General features: G+C 44.3%; 1 long non-coding RNA gene across 1 annotated transcript; it reads left to right on the forward strand.

The window, feature by feature from the left end:
- The first annotated feature begins 6,429 nt into the window (after positions 1–6,429).
- Positions 6,430–8,357, forward strand: LOC119392948 (uncharacterized). Its single transcript, XR_005183774.1, has 3 exons — positions 6,430–6,507; positions 6,637–6,771; positions 8,204–8,357. It is a non-coding gene; the product is annotated as an uncharacterized LOC119392948 (long non-coding RNA).
- The last annotated feature ends 7,508 nt before the right edge of the window (positions 8,358–15,865 follow it).

Below are 15,865 nucleotides of genomic sequence, written 5' to 3' on the forward strand. Positions count from 1 at the left end.
AATGACGACACCAACATTGCAGGCGCTGTGGGAGGATGGCGATGGGTGCACAGAAAAAAAAAACGATGACAAAAGAAGAGGAAGCAAGCAAGCCGCACACAAAGAAGGGGAAACGGGTTGAGTGGCGGCATCCGAGAGCGCTATCGGAACCGCACGCTATGGCCCCGCACGGGGAGACCGAGCTGACGATGCCGACGCAGCTTCGCTTCAAGTCAAGCGGCGGCAAAGCGAACGCTAATAGCGATCGATTCGCTCGACCATCGATCCCGGTGTTAAAACAGACGGACGAAAGGGCAGGAGAAAGGAAACGGGGCTTGCAAGAAAAATTAGGCGGCAATCCGACCAGCGCTTCTGCCGCTCGCCTATGTAACACGCCGGTCTTCGCGCCCTTTTTTCTGTATCTCAAGCTTAACCCATCCCTTCTTCTCGCCAACGTCTCTCTCACTTTCACTGTCCACTTCAGCTATATTCTCTTTCATCTTAGATCGTTCAGTTTGTTTGTACGTACCTTATTAACGTTGTTTATTTCTTTCTGTTGCTGCGCAGAAACGTTTATCTTGCCTACGTTTGCGACATCTCTCCCTTGGCTTTATCCTTGTTACCAGAGCTGCGGCGGCCTTTCAAAGCCGTTTGTGATGTCGAGACATGTCGCCCGGCTGTTCCTTCTCGACTTCGAGAATGTGGCGTGTCTAGAACCGTAGATAGATCCGGGACACGCTCTACGAGAATCCTTCGTGCCAAATGTGTACTGAGACAGCGCTATAGTAAAACGAGAACTTCTAGTTCATACGTGTTAGTGTATGGCCGAAAGGAAAGGAAAGGCCGTGTTCAGTGTTCAACGTTTACAACACGACCGAGTGCGTCTGAAATGAATGCGCGAACATATATACGTAAATTGTGTGGGAAAGCAGTAGATGCTGTATAAATACAAACCCACTTTTGACTTGCACTAAACAGAAAAAGAATCTAGTCTTGGCTAAATAAACTTTACGACGAACTGTCGCTCTGGTAAAACGTACGACGGCCAAATAAACAACATTACAGCCAAAAACGACGACCAGCTATCGCTCCCAAACAAGACTTCACGCTAATTTTCAATAAATAACAGCGACTGTAGAGACACATTACAAACATACGCAGTGCACCTAGCGAGCATGGAGGTGCATATTGTCACCTCTGGAAGTAGACAGGGTCTTTCCGTAATGATAATGGTTCTTGTAACAAGAATTCATTGACGCGACCGGCACATACTATTAAAATTCCTTCAATATAATTTTTTGGGGCGTCAATACGCCGCTGCCAGCGCGATTCCTAAGCTTCAAAGGCTCCCTAAAACTACCCTGACCTCTTTCAGAAACTCTATGGCAGCCAGTTGGATGGCGGAAATACCGTCGAAACAGTGACCTTTCAGGCATCTCTTGAGTATTGCGAACTTGAAGAAGCTTGCCAGGCTCACATCGGTGCTCTGCCAGGGCTACATCAACAGCTTCTTCGGTGTCCTAAGCGGCACAAAGTGTGCTGTTGTCAGTTATAAGGCAGATTATTTGCGGAAAAAGACACCACGTCACCGCCGACAAGGTGATGTTCTCTTGGTCAAGGATTATAGAAATTTGAAAAGGAATTGAAAAGAGATATTAAGGTGGCAAAGATGTGTTTGTAGACTGAAAACTTGGCATGAATCATACCGACTGTATGGGAGTTCCGTGATTCACAATCACGTCAGTATAAGTTACAGTTCACAACTCAAGTAGCTACACTCCTAATCGCCACCGAGCCCCGGCTAACGTCCTAGATATAACTAGCAAACCAGGCAGAAAAGTGCAGTCTCCTGGCTATATCTCGCCATTTACGCCGCGAATAAGAGTGTACGACACTGAATCGATGTTTGCACGGTTCTTTTCGTTTGGAGCAATGCGTGGCGGCCCGCGTTCTCACGATAACATCGTCGACACGTTGTTGTGGTCCTTTTCATGTTCATTATCGTTCTGCCGTTGTTATCTTTCAATACACTAAAAGTGCCGTCGGCTTGTGAAAAGAAGACTATAGTCTTAACCGCGTATCCTCTATGTATACCTTTACCAAAATTTATCCTTTATTCTATAGGTTACATGGGTCGACGTTTTTGTGTTTTTTGTCTTCCCAAGTTTTAAAGGTTTACATGCTGATTCACAGAGGTTACAATCTAAAGTTAAAGGTATATGGCTCGTGTATACCTTTAACAGTGACCTTTAGAGCTGACAGAGTCTTCGCCGTATACGTTTAGGCGTTTACATTCAAGGGGCAAGGGTTACAGATTCGGCGAGGGTGATCGGGAAAGGAAATTCTATTGCTCCAATCGCGCGCAAGCAGCCCTGAAATGGTTTGATGCTTGCGTGTGCTAGAATACTGGCAAGTGCGCCGTCCACGGCGCGCGGCAATGTGCGCGAGGTGGTTGTCAGAGCGATGAAATACTTAGAGGGCCGTGGCATTCCGAGGTGTTCTACCGCAACGTTCGCGGCAAGGAGAAAAAAAGTATGGTACCTGCTTCTATACCTCGTCTCCTGCGTCGTTTTTTGCCTAATCCCACTACTCGGCGGTCGTGATTTGGAGCAATTTTTGCCGAAGAGAACTGCGAAAGCACGACGGGTCCAGGGAGACGAGGCGTTATTTCTAACGAGCGTCAATAACGATGGTCCCTTGTGCGGATAGCTCTATCCTTGTTCGCAAATCCGGTGGCAGACCATCGACAAGCCTCTCTCTCTCTCTCTCTCTCTCTCTCTCTCTCTCTCTCTCTATATATATATATATATATATATATATATATATATATATATATATATATAATATATATATATATATATATATATATATATATATTAATATATATATATATATATATATATATATATATATATATATATATGTATATATATATATATATACGCACACCGAACAGAAGCACACGTTAGCGACCAACAGCCAGAGCTGCAGGAAACTACGCCCATAAAGCGCTAACAGGAACGCTCTTATGCTCTAAATTCAGCTTATGGTGGCTGAAACAAGCAATTTACAAATTTTGCTTTCTACAATCACAACGAAATTGCGCGATATGAAGTCTCACGAAAATAACTGCTATAGAGGCTGTTCACGAAGCTGTCTGCTCCGCGATAACAGCACCTCTCTTGCGCTGAGCGCCCTCTAGCGCCACCATGAGTCTCTCAGAGAGCCCATATACAGCAACTATGTTGCACCATAGTCTCATCCCACTACCTGAACGTGACGCGCTCGTTGTAGACGTGTGGCGGCGTGCTCGGTATGATTTTAAAATGCCAGTCAAGCACAAAGACATTTGTGGCGTGTTACGTGGCCGGTGCAATGAGCTCTAATGCGACTGCAAGCAATATATAGTGGTGTGCGCCGTCGACGATGCCGAGGGTCGCATTCGATGCGACTATTGTGACCACAGTCCCAGCGCCCGCAACAGGATTGCTGATCTCGGTAAGCAAAGTTTTGTTTTGCAGCCGTTGTGCGTTTTCCCTTTTGTATTCCCTGAGAAATGTTGTTGCCTCTCGTATACAAGAATTAGGTAATGTAGTAATAAGATATAAATTTTGTGGCATAATTTTGTTAAAATTAGTGCTCACTTGCAATTGACGGACTTATCACGCGAGCACGTAATACTTGCTTTGTCTGCACGTGTGAGCTTAGCATCTTTTCGCAACGTTGATAGGTAAGGAGTGTTACGTACCATGTTTTCGCTGATGTGGCGTTTTGCGGTGTAGGGTTTGTGCTAAAAGCGTTGTCCGCCCCAGGACTTATTCAAACCTCACTCGGGCGCACGCGAATGAAAAGGCGGCTCTTTGTTCTCTCGGTGACGCACTTGTGTGGCCGCTCGCGCTCTCCACGACCACCTTGTTCTTCTCATGCTACCGCGAGCGCAGTCGGAGAACGATGCTGAAATGAGTGGATAAGCATTTACCAGTGCGTTCCTTCATCTAACAACCGAGTCTACGGCTGCAAAGCGAAATAATCGCTTCCAATACGGCGCACCGAAGCATATATATGGTCGGAGAATATGCGTGCATGTGCGAGCTCCTTGTCGCCGGTGTTAGGTATATGAGCACACGTATGCCAGACGGCATATGGGCATGAGGCCAGTCGTGGGCTCTTAATCTGCGCTGTGGTTTTTTTGCGTACCTCGCCTTGGGAACACGGCTACGCGTGGCTACGCACCTGCGGAGTGCCATTGCATCTAATCTGCTCATGAATCAGTGCTGAGTGGTGCGAGAAGAGTGATATCGATGAGGTGCTTCGTGTCCTTTTCACGAATTAAAACGGGCTCGTCCGCATTTGCGGAGTCATGTTCAACCTCGGTGTGATTTTATTGACCGTGTGCTCTGTTTCTACCGTCCTCCAGGCTCATATACTGGTTGGCGTGAGCAGTGAATCCCTGCGTATTTATTAATAAAAAGGCACTGAAAAAAAAAGAATTTTGCACCTTGTGTTTTCTATTGCTAACGGCCCATTTATCACGGCCGGAAAGCTCGTTTACTTGAGCGTGTGATGGTTAATAATTGGAAGACTGTTCTGGTGCCCAGTGAAGTTTCGGTTTAAAAGAGCATTGAGTGAGGCGGGACCCAAAGTGCTTTTCGTGTAAACATAGCTGGTTACGTCAGCTCTCAAAACCGTGTTCACATGAGCACCGAATTGAAAACTTTTCAACCAAGGCTCTCAGGGTGCTGCTGTAATCCCCTCTGGTATATTGTACATATATATGCGTCACCCCTCTCCCTTACATTTGCATTGCCGGGGCATGGACGTCAGCATTTGTACACCCGTGCAAGTCCATTAAGGAGGTGCCCCCTCTTTCCGTTGCAGAGGTGTGCTAGAAAAGAGCGCTCGGTAGGATGATGACAGCTAACACGAACTCGTGAATCAGGTGGCCGTTGGTTTACCGTTAGACCAAGGTGGCGTTGATGTTGTGAAGTCGGGCGTTTCTCGTACAGTTGCGCGACATGCACATCACAATTCAGTTTATTCATGTTCTAGCCTATGTTCACCATCGACATTTTGTAGATGATGCATGTGTCCAAAAATATCTATCCCAGAAGTTATCTAGCCTTCACAGTTATGTGTCAGGACTCTTTGAACTGGCATACAACTTTCAAAATGTACTCTAGATGATCAAGTATCTCATCGTTATGCAAAAAATTCTACTGTTTTCCACAGAGTGTCTTCATACGGAGGCTTTCTCTGCAAAGAAAAAACGCCAGGCCTGCGCCGAAACCGCAGCACAGTCACAGCGAAAGCTGGAAGAGCGGCGTTTCTAGAGCCCGTTAAGCTCTCTTGGGGCCACAATACAAGTACACTAGAAAGGTACCCACTACGCCTTAAATCATAATTTTTGTTAAGTTAGGTAGCACCTACTAAGCCATTATTCGTCATTCTGCGGAGAAGCGAGGCACCAGCTACACGTCTGTAAGGCATTATGTGCACTTTGTTGACGCGACGACTGATGACGATGAAGAATTATGGCTCAGCCCTTTGTAATGGGTTGGAATCTTTAAACGGCCCACCAGTTATGTAATTTGCATTGGGTGACGCCCGGTCGCTATTTCCCTCTCCCGTCATGCTGTGTAACATACGTTGACGTGGGAGAGAGACGGGGGGGGGGGGGCGAAGAACTTTACTGAGACTCCGAGGAAATGGATCATGCGCTTATGGGCTTCCTTGGCAACCAATACAAGTGCACTCTCGAGGAACCCACTACGCTATAAATCATTGTAATTTTACTGAGACCCCGAGGAAGTGGATCATGCGCTTATGGGCTTCCTTGCAACCAATACAAGAGCGCTTGCGAGGAATCCACTACGCTTTAAATCATTGTAATTTTTTAGAAGTAGGGCAGCAGGCACTGTGCCATTTTTCGTCATTCTACGGAAAGAGTTGGTACCTGCTAAACCCATGTAAGGCATTAGCGCGCTTTGTTGATGCTGTGCCTGATGACGACGAAGAATTATGGCAGAGTCCTTTGTAATGGGTTGTAAGCATTCAACAACCTACTCGTTGCGCAATTCGCATTGTGTGACGCCTGTTTACAGCATTCCCGTTGTGCGACGCATGGTGCTTATTTTACTCTTCTACCACGCTACATTGCATATGCTAATGTGGTTCCTTCCCGACATGAAGCCTGTATAGGACCTTTTTGCAAAGCAGTTTCAAGCACCGGCATGGCTCAGAGGTTGAATACTGGGCTCCCACGCAGAGGGCCCAGGTTCGAACCTCGTTCCATCCCGGAATTTTTTCTTATTTCGTTTTTTTTTCTTATTTCGAGCGATACTGGTTACGGACACCGGCGGCGGCGGCGGCGGCGGCGGACAACTACGGCGACAAAAACGGCCGGTGAAATGATCTCATAACAGCTTTCGCTGTAAAATGCAGCGGCACCGACAGAAAAGAAGTAATACTGCTCTCTTGGAGGAATGCAGGCCAGAACTAACAAAAGAGGTGGCATTGGCAGAGTTGCAGGTAGGCTGCAACTTTTATTCAATTTTCATACGAGACAAAATGCTCCCAAAGGACGTTTATGTTCTTTATCCTTCCATGTCAATGGGGGCCTTAATTGTTTTGTCATATTTGTATTTTCGTGTATTCCAGTTATTGGCTTCGAACAGCTTAAAAGGGGCCACAGTCAACTACGAAAGGGTTTTGTGCCTCTTGAGAGCCACATACCAAGACCGCTGCCAACACCATGTAGACCCCTTGCCAAATTATTTTTTGGTGGAAGAAACTGTAAGTTTATACTTTATATCAGCGTTGATTTAAAACATCGTAAAGCATCTGTTTCTGAGCAGTGGCACACAGTAGAGTTGTAAACTCACACAGGAAAATTAATCTTGTGGCGTTGTATTCAAGGCCCGATTGATTTTACAGCGAAAGCTGTTATGAGATCATTTCACCGGCCGTTTTTGTCGCCGTAGTTGTCCGCCGCCGCCGCCGCCGCCGCCGGTGTCCGTAACCAGTATCGCTCGAAATAAGAAAAAAAACGAAATAAAAAATTCCGGGATGGAACGAGGTTCGAACCTGGGCCCTCTGCGTGGGAGCCCAGTGTTCAACCTCTGAGCCATGCCGGTGCTTGAAACTGCTTTGCAAAAAGGTCCTATACAGGCTTCATGTCGGGAAGGAACCACATTAGCATATGCAATGTAGCGTGGTAGAAGAGTAAAATAAGCACCATGCGTCGCACAACGCGAATGCTGTAAACAGGCGTCACACAATGCGAATTGCGCAACGAGTAGGTTGTTGAATGCTTCCAACCCATTACAAAAAACTCTGCCATAATTCTTCGTCGTCATCAGGCACAGCATCAACAAAGCGCGCTAATGCCTTACATGGGTTTAGCAGGTACCAACTCTTTCCGCAGAATGACGAAAAATGGCACAGTGCCTGCTGCCCTACTTCTCAAAAATTACAATGATTTAAAGCGTAGTGGATTCCTCGCAAGCGCACTTGTATTGGTTGCAAGGAAGCCCATAAGCGCATGATCCACTTCCTCGGGGTCTCAGTAAAATTACAATGATTTATAGCGTAGTGGGTTCCTCGAGAGTGCACTTGTATTGGTTGCCAAGGAAGCCCATAAGCGCATGATCCATTTCCTCGGAGTCTCAGTAAAGTTCTTCGCCCGCCCCCCCCCCCCCCCCCCGTCTCTCTCCCACGTCAACGTATGTTATACAGCATGACGGGAGAGGGAAATAGCGACCGGGCGTCACCCAATGCAAATTACATAACTGGTGGGCCGTTTAAAGATTCCAACCCATTACAAAGGGCTGAGCCATAATTCTTCATCGTCATCAGTCGTCGCGTCAACAAAGTGCACATAATGCCTTACAGACGTGTAGCTGGTGCCTCGCTTCTCCGCAGAATGACGAATAATGGCTTAGTAGGTGCTACCTAACTTAACAAAAATTATGATTTAAGGCGTAGTGGGTACCTTTCTAGTGTACTTGTATTGTGGCCTCAAGAGAGCTTAACGGGCTCTAGAAACGCCGCTCTTCCAGCTTTCGCTGTGACTGTGCTGCGGTTTCGGCGCAGGCCTGGCGTTTTTTCTTTACCCTCAAGGTTTAATATAACATATGTCAAGCCGAATGACTTGTTTCAAATTCACTTTTTTAAGGCACGCGAAGGGAAAATAAGTGTTTTTCTTGTTTTGTTGCTTCTGCCATAGCTTTGTGCTGAGCTTCAACTGCGCTTTGGGTTCACTGTGGATGAAGCGGAACAACTGCTAAAAAAGGCGGCACAGGTTTTCTCAGAGAAGGAAGGAAGGAAAACTTCATTTTTGAGCTCTCGAAGCACTTGCAAGGTTCGTCAGAGCACTCACTGATCATTGAGGTAAGTTATTATCTTTTTTCTCTGCCTAACTGTATTCGAAAAGCGTGAAAGACGCACTGATAAGTGCTCATGTGTCAAATGACGTGCGAAAAATAGACTTGGACTAATGCTGAATGTCTAGCAAATGACTGCATTCAGTATATAACACGTACTCTTTTTTGGGTCTTTGATGATTCAAATTACAGGCTGCTCTACCGACAGAAAAAAAAAATTGCTGCACCACATGTATACGTATACCAAGCTTGGGTATATGGAGGCAGCAAGGAAGAAATAATTCACTGAAGGAACTGAACATTGAACGTGCCGTCGTCATATGCTTCCTCATGTACTATCTGAAAAACCTCATGTACCCGTCTGCTTTTTCGCAGACCCTGAATATGGTTCAAAAACTTTTAAGACCTCAAGAACCTATCCCACGTGGGCTTATTTCAAACTGATTGAAGTGTTTCTTGGCGCTTTTGAAGAAAAAAAAAAGTCTGATCACTATATATGCAATTCGTTGTTCAAACTTTATTGCCAAAGATTATTGGGCAGATGTTTGGAAGTTTTCATGTAAATATTTTTCCAAGAAAAACTTTTCAGTGACGTATAGCTGAATTACTGTATATTTTTGCATTTTAAATAAAGTGCTTCATGCTTTTTATTTCTCTGACTAATTCGTTTAATTTGCTTTGCATCCGGACGAATGTCTGAGAGCCTATGCTCCTGCATGAACTGATCGGCTTTGTGTATGCCAAAAAATTTCACATATTTCTCACAGAAATTATCGTGCACACGCAGGCTTTATAAACATTTATTGATTAGAAAGTTTGTGTGCCACTAAGCTAAAAGCATGGTAAGCCGATACGCCTGTCTTTCTTTCAGGACACTTTTATTTTCCAGGTGAATGAAAGGAAAATGCAGTTTGCTGAATGGAAGGAATATGAACCCACAACTTCTGCATGTCCCGTGTGATGTTCTTCCTCTAATGGAAGCGTTTTGCACGAGGCATGCAGAGGTTGTATAAGGTTAATTCCATGCAGTGGTGTGCTGTAATTGTCATAAAAGTTACATTTGAAGGTTTACTCTATAACCTTTCAGTTTAGAAGTTTTTCAAATACCTATACGGACACAAACATGCTATACCTCTAATAAAAGTTACAATTTTAGAGGTTGCTAGTTACCTTTTGCTTGAAAGGTTTCTCTGTGACTTATAAAACTACCGTAACCTTTATGGTAGAAGTTACCATATTAAAAGGTAATGCATAACCTTTAAATTAGACAGATACGAATCTTAAAAATGTATGCCTCTACTAAAGGTTACGCGGTTAAGAGTGTAGTGCGAAAAAATCATCGCTCCAGTCAAGTTGTACCATAGCTGTCATAGCAATATTTGAGTTCAAAGGAGTAGAAACGTAGATGTCTTGGCTGCAAAACAAGGCTCCTTTCCGGCAGATGAGTCTGCTAGAACCCCGAGGTTATTCGTTTATTGAACAATACACGCTCGGCCGGGCTCTTGTGTTATGTCTCAAAGCATCTCCGCGTCAGAACAGCTCAATTTTTCATGTGCGTAACTACACAAAGTAAGCGTGTTCGAGCGTCGCCAAAGACAGCCTATCAGGACATATTTCAGTATGTATACAATTCGCTTTGCTTTTTATTGTCTTCCTTCTACATCAATTGCCTTACTTTTTGAGTAATTAAGAATAAATGATCTTATATTGGTTGTCATAATGAGCACTGTTTTCTACTGAGCCACAGTACATTACAACATACAATGTGCAATAGCACCGGCAACCAGTTAGAGTTTCAATATTCCACCCTATGAATCGTTACATTAGAGCTTGATTTACGATATTATTCACTACGCCCGAAGTTCTAATAGAAATACATCGTTAATCTACATTTTTGTCGGGAACTCGTCAGAACAAAAGCTACTGAAAGGTAGTAGTACCATGCCAACCAGCCTGTTCTTTTATAGCTGGAAGACATCGGCTGTAAACAGTCTGACGAAGAAGAGCGAGAGATCAGAGAATGGTAGCGATATCCGGAAACTTAAGCTTGTTCATTAATTGTTTACGTAATGAATAATTTTTGCGAGTAAATGCTATCGACCCTATCATTTCTGCTGTCGTTCAAGACGCGAAGGTAGGCCCGCCATAAGGGACTGTGTAGGAGGACTAAGTGAAGGGTGCTCACCAGCTTAGCGAAAAAAAGTAATACGCCATTATAATGCCCCGTCGTAACCTCCTATACTCCTACTTCCTTTTTTTCATGAGCTTTTTCGCGTGCCTTTCCTCCATCGCTGGAAATTCGAATGATTCTCTCTTGGGCGTGCTTGCATGTCTCATACGCCATCAGTCAGTATGCAAATGAGCTTAATTACGAAAGAGCTAGTTTCTATTTGCTGTTCTTTTCTGTGCATATGCTGGACAGTATGAAGTACGGCTGAAACGGATGACAATTTTTGGAAAAAGTGCCGCCTAAGTGACCATCGCTTACCGGACAATATTCATAAAGTTCTATTTTGCGCGCAAGTGCCCGATTAAATATGCATGAGGCATAATTGGTCTTAAGAAATTACAAGGCGTCCTTTCGGTGGATTCTCCGAATATGTAGTGTCCTTTCTATAAAAACATGCGCCGTGCCTTCTTTGCCATTAGCTCCTTCGATAATGAGATGGCAGGAAGTGGAGGTATTGCTCAGATATGTTGCGACTTTTGCGTAAAGAAGGAAAGTGGAAATTTTAAGGGCTCGTTTTTCTTTGTTGTACACAATATTAATGAGAACTAACAGACAATAATGCCAAGGAAAATATAGGGGTTTTTATTAGTAGTGAATGTAATGTAATTTTGAAGAAAGAAAAGTGGACGAAAAGATAACTTGCCGCGGGCAGTTATCTGCCCTGCCCGCGGCAAGTTATCTTTTCGTCCACTTTTCTTTCTTCACATTTACATTACATTTACTACTAACAACAACCCCTATACTTTCCTTGGCATTATTGTCTGTTAGTTCTCATTAATATTGACTTTTGCGTAATTCGCATGTAAATCTTAATAATGTACTATTATTTTACAAAAGTTCCCCAACACTTGTTCGCGAACATTTTTGCGATATGTTTATGGCTAATTAGCATGCCCGTCTGGGACTTCGGCAGAAGAGCGATAGTTTTAATAAATTTTGTTTGCTGTTTTTATCACAACGTGTTTTGTTTAAGTTGGCTGCAGCTTCTTCAATTTTTTTGTATTTCTCCAGAACAGTTGACGTCTCATCCGGAGCCGCTACACTGAGTTTCAAACCATACCATCCAACGATACTGTCCGCAGTGAAAGCCTTACCTCTTCGCACAGAACTTCATATCTTCAAACAAGAATCACATCGGCGATGCTCGGTATTAAGTGACTCCCTTGCAGCACACTACAATATCTTCTATCAATCCTGCGGCGCAAACCATACGAACAGCTGGTATTTCATATCTGGGAACTGCTTCGAAGTCACTGACAGCGCGGTGTCATATGTCAAGAGTACCAGGACAACGCAGCTTGATCAGCTCTTCACGGCAACAAAGGAAACTAGTCAACCTCTCAAGACAGGATGCTGCTAATTGACTTTGGGTGTTCCAAGAACACATCACTTTGTCTATGTAGAACACACCGAGTTTTCAGAAGAAGCGGCGTCACTAGGTTAACCATCGATCTTCTCATGTGTCGCATGCACATCCGGACCCTGCAGTTTTATTAAGGCTTCAAGTGGCTTTTGCGAACCCTCTTTGCATTGCCTATCACTTCGCATTATGCCTTGTGCGTTCGCTGCGGCACCGAAGAGACCGTTCAGCACATTCTGGACGACTGTACAGAGACTACCGCTTTCTGTGGCATTGGCACTCTCTTGTACTGGCTGTTGGCAATGCTGAGCTGTGCTTCTTCGCCTGTTTTGGAGCATTTCTTTCGACATCGTTGAAGTTTCCTAGGGCAGCGCTCAATATGGAAAGGTGCGTGCAGTTGCATACCGACTCGTAGACAATGCCTTGTCATCAGACGCAGCGAGTGTCGTAAGGATATCTCAACTCATCTCTGAACAATTCTTAGATGAGCCTCAGACATTTCAGCACGAGGCCATGTCAACCATTTGCGAGTGATTTTTGTACGCAACAGGGCTTACTTAATTAGCTGTATGTTCGCGGCTCCTCATTTTGTGCCCGTATACTATGTAATTTAGTCGTGGGCCATGTTATTGGCTTTGAGAAGACATAACAAGGGTCGACGTTATAAAGAACAGGTGCTCGCGCTGTTTTGTTTATTCTTCGTTCTATGGGCCATGTGCTCACAGCAAAGTTATTACGCACATATAAAAAGCTGTCAAGGGCGAGGCTGCGCCTTATAGGCTGCACCATATGCTACTCGTTGTATGGCAGATCAAGAAATTTTGAAAACAGAGAACACTAAGCGCAGTCTCACAACATTAAAACGTACAAAACTGTACAAACCAGTTGGTTGTACTGGAAAACTCACAAAACATTTGTGCATATGTATGAGCACTGGCAGTTGAATAAGTGAGTGGTTTTGCTTGAGAATGTGCGTACAACCCATCTGAAAGTTTCTTAGCACAATAATTATAACAAATAATTTATGGAAGAAACTCTCGCTGCGTGCAGCAATACGTTGTTATGCCTCTCTACACTAGAGCACTGCACGGTCTCGGGCCTACCCGAAAACCCGGGCCGGGCCGGGTAATGTAGTTTTCACGGAGGACCCGGGTTGGGCTCGGGCCTGAAGCTCCGAGCTTAGGATCGGGCCCGGGTTTGAGGTGGCGGGCTCGGGTCGGGCCGGGCTTGGACTTTGCTCAGTTCTTAAGATTGTTCCACATACTTTGTGCACACATATATGTTCTACATAGTGAATCTCGAAAAAAAAAACACTTTCTTTTATGTGGGGCAAACTGTTTAGAGCCGTTTCATGAGAGACAAGTACTGAACTTCTTTTGCTTCTTGCATATGGCGCTACTTGATAGACTAGGCGCTTATATAGTTAACATCTCACTATTCTGTGTAATAAAGTTTTCCAAACGAAACTATTATGTGCTTTATTATTTTATCTGCTGTTATTTTATGTCCTAAATGTTATTTTGTAATCGCAGCCATAAATGTCATATCATAAATTTTTATAACAAAGTTACATCTATAACTTATTATCGGAAGAGCGATCACAGAGCTCTAAAGCAGGGCAACGTTCTTGAAAGTTCCCTCAGTCCACTAAAACGAAAGGTCTGCGTGGTGTCTCGTTACACAGAATCAATATAAAGACATTCTTTTTCAGTGGCTACGTAACGGCTCACAGCGGTCATGTGACGTAACATGGCCATACAGCCTGCTTTGTATACCCACATTGTTAGCGTCTGAGCTTTCGTCGTGGTCCGTTATATGGTGCGAGAGCAACGTGATACTGCCGCAACAGCGTTGGAATGTGCTGTAATAGCATAGGTTCAATGAACAAGGTGTGGGGCAAACCATATTCACCTGACGACATATGTGGCTTGAAAAAAGACAGTTACAATTTCCGTGCCGGGCGATGTACCCTTACCTCGAACCGCATGCATACAATGAGTGAGCGTTGAGAAGCTTAATGGCATTTTTATTACCAAATTGGAACGAACGCCGAAAAAAGATCGAAACCTCTTCGTCCACCTCCTGCCAGTCCCACCCGCGTAGTCCAATCGCTACCTTTTACCGGTACAACATCGTCAGCAAGGCACACACCATAATATAATGAAAAAAAGGGCATAGTACAAACCGTGCATTACATACAACACTGAAACCTGCAAAGAGAAACCCTCAGCGAGGAGTTTTATAGATTATATTCAAGAGTGGCACAACATTCGGGAACAAGAGAAATGAAGCGACGAGCTGGACAACTATGTTCATTCTGCGAAGTCTGCAGAGAGGTCCGAAATTTTCTCCAGCGGTGGGAGTCTGAGAGTTACGGCTGCCGACGCTTTCACAACTCGCAAGTGAGATATTGTGCTCCCCTGCGGCTAGCGCAAGCAGTTCAAGAAACTGTAGCGCGGCAGGATATCTTCTGCAACAGAGCATAGCGTGCTTACAGCCGTGATAATTTGGTAATTTGACTTATCGCACAATAACCTGTGAGGAAATTAACTGTAAACTACACCACAAAAATATTTAATTTCATTATCATTTATTGACACCCTCTAGGCCAAATGCATTACAGAGGGGAGTGAGTAAAAAAATCGAAGTAAAGGCAAACAAGGAACGCAGCAAACAGTAAATAAAGAAAAACGTTCTTAGGCCCTATAGATTGTATATACTAGGAGTGGTGTGAGATATAGAAATAATGCTATAGCAGATAGTTTCTTTCGCCCTCTCGGCTGTTTATACGTATTTCGGAAAGTACATGTGGCGCACAGAATTCCGTATAGCTTTACAGCAGAACTGCTATACTTGAGATTTTCCATGTTTCGTAGAAAGAAAATTATCATCGTCATGAACCACCATGCGCTCTCTTCGTCCTGTTCGTCGAATTCTGCTTCGCTCCCAGAGCACGTGCGCCGATTCGTCCAGCGTGGGACGTAAGAACTCTGATGGACGAGAAAACCAGTACAAAAGGAGAGAAATAAAGCGAGAAAGACAGAGAAATATTCTTGGCGAGGCAGGAATCGAACGCGCGTACCCACGATCCGAAGGAGAGCGTCTTAACCACTGGGATATCGAGGCAGGCTAGCAGAGGATACCATAGCCTTGTATAGTATAGCATAGCGAGGAGGTGGGAAGGGAAGTAAGGCTGAGGAGGAGGGAAAGGAGGAGGGGAAAACGAGTACAAAGAGAGAAAGCGAAAGAAAGGGAAGAAACAGAGAAAAGTATAGAAGGCGAGAAAACGACTACAGAGAAAGATAGAGAGATAGGGAAATAGACAGAGAGAGAAAGAGAGAAACAGACAAAAAAATATAAAAAAGAAAGGTAAAGCATAGGCATGTATAGTATGGTATAGCAAGGGGTGTTAAACATAGAGATGAGAGTGTAAAAGCTTATCCATGCCAGGACCAGCTACGTGCCCAGCAGCTCTGCTGTCACCCAGCCTTGCGCGACTTAGTGCAAGTTGTGCTAATGTTTATCTAGGTTAGCGTATTTAAAACAAAGGTAATAAGTTTGGCTTTTTTCCTGTATTTATCTTGCCGTGGCAAGGTGCTGCTATGCTGAAGACAAGGACTACATATCCAAAATGATGCACGATTGGGTTTGGCATCAGAGCATGATTTAAATTTCAATAGAGAGCGCAATAAAAGCAAAAGGAAAAGTGCGTTCTGTTTTCTTTCTCCTAAGTTCTTACTCCGCTCCCTGTTGAAACTGAACTCATGCAAATCATTTTTCTTGCTACAATATCTGCTACCAAATGCTCTTGATGATTCCCATTGTATTTGCAGAACAAATATGCACATTATACCACTGCCGAAGGACAGTTCATCGTACCCAGTATGTCCGGTCAACTGTTACCACAGTGAGGCC

The sequence above is a fragment of the Rhipicephalus sanguineus genome, chromosome 5 (assembly GCF_013339695.2).
Source record: "Rhipicephalus sanguineus isolate Rsan-2018 chromosome 5, BIME_Rsan_1.4, whole genome shotgun sequence".
Lineage (NCBI taxonomy): Eukaryota > Metazoa > Arthropoda > Arachnida > Ixodida > Ixodidae > Rhipicephalus > Rhipicephalus sanguineus.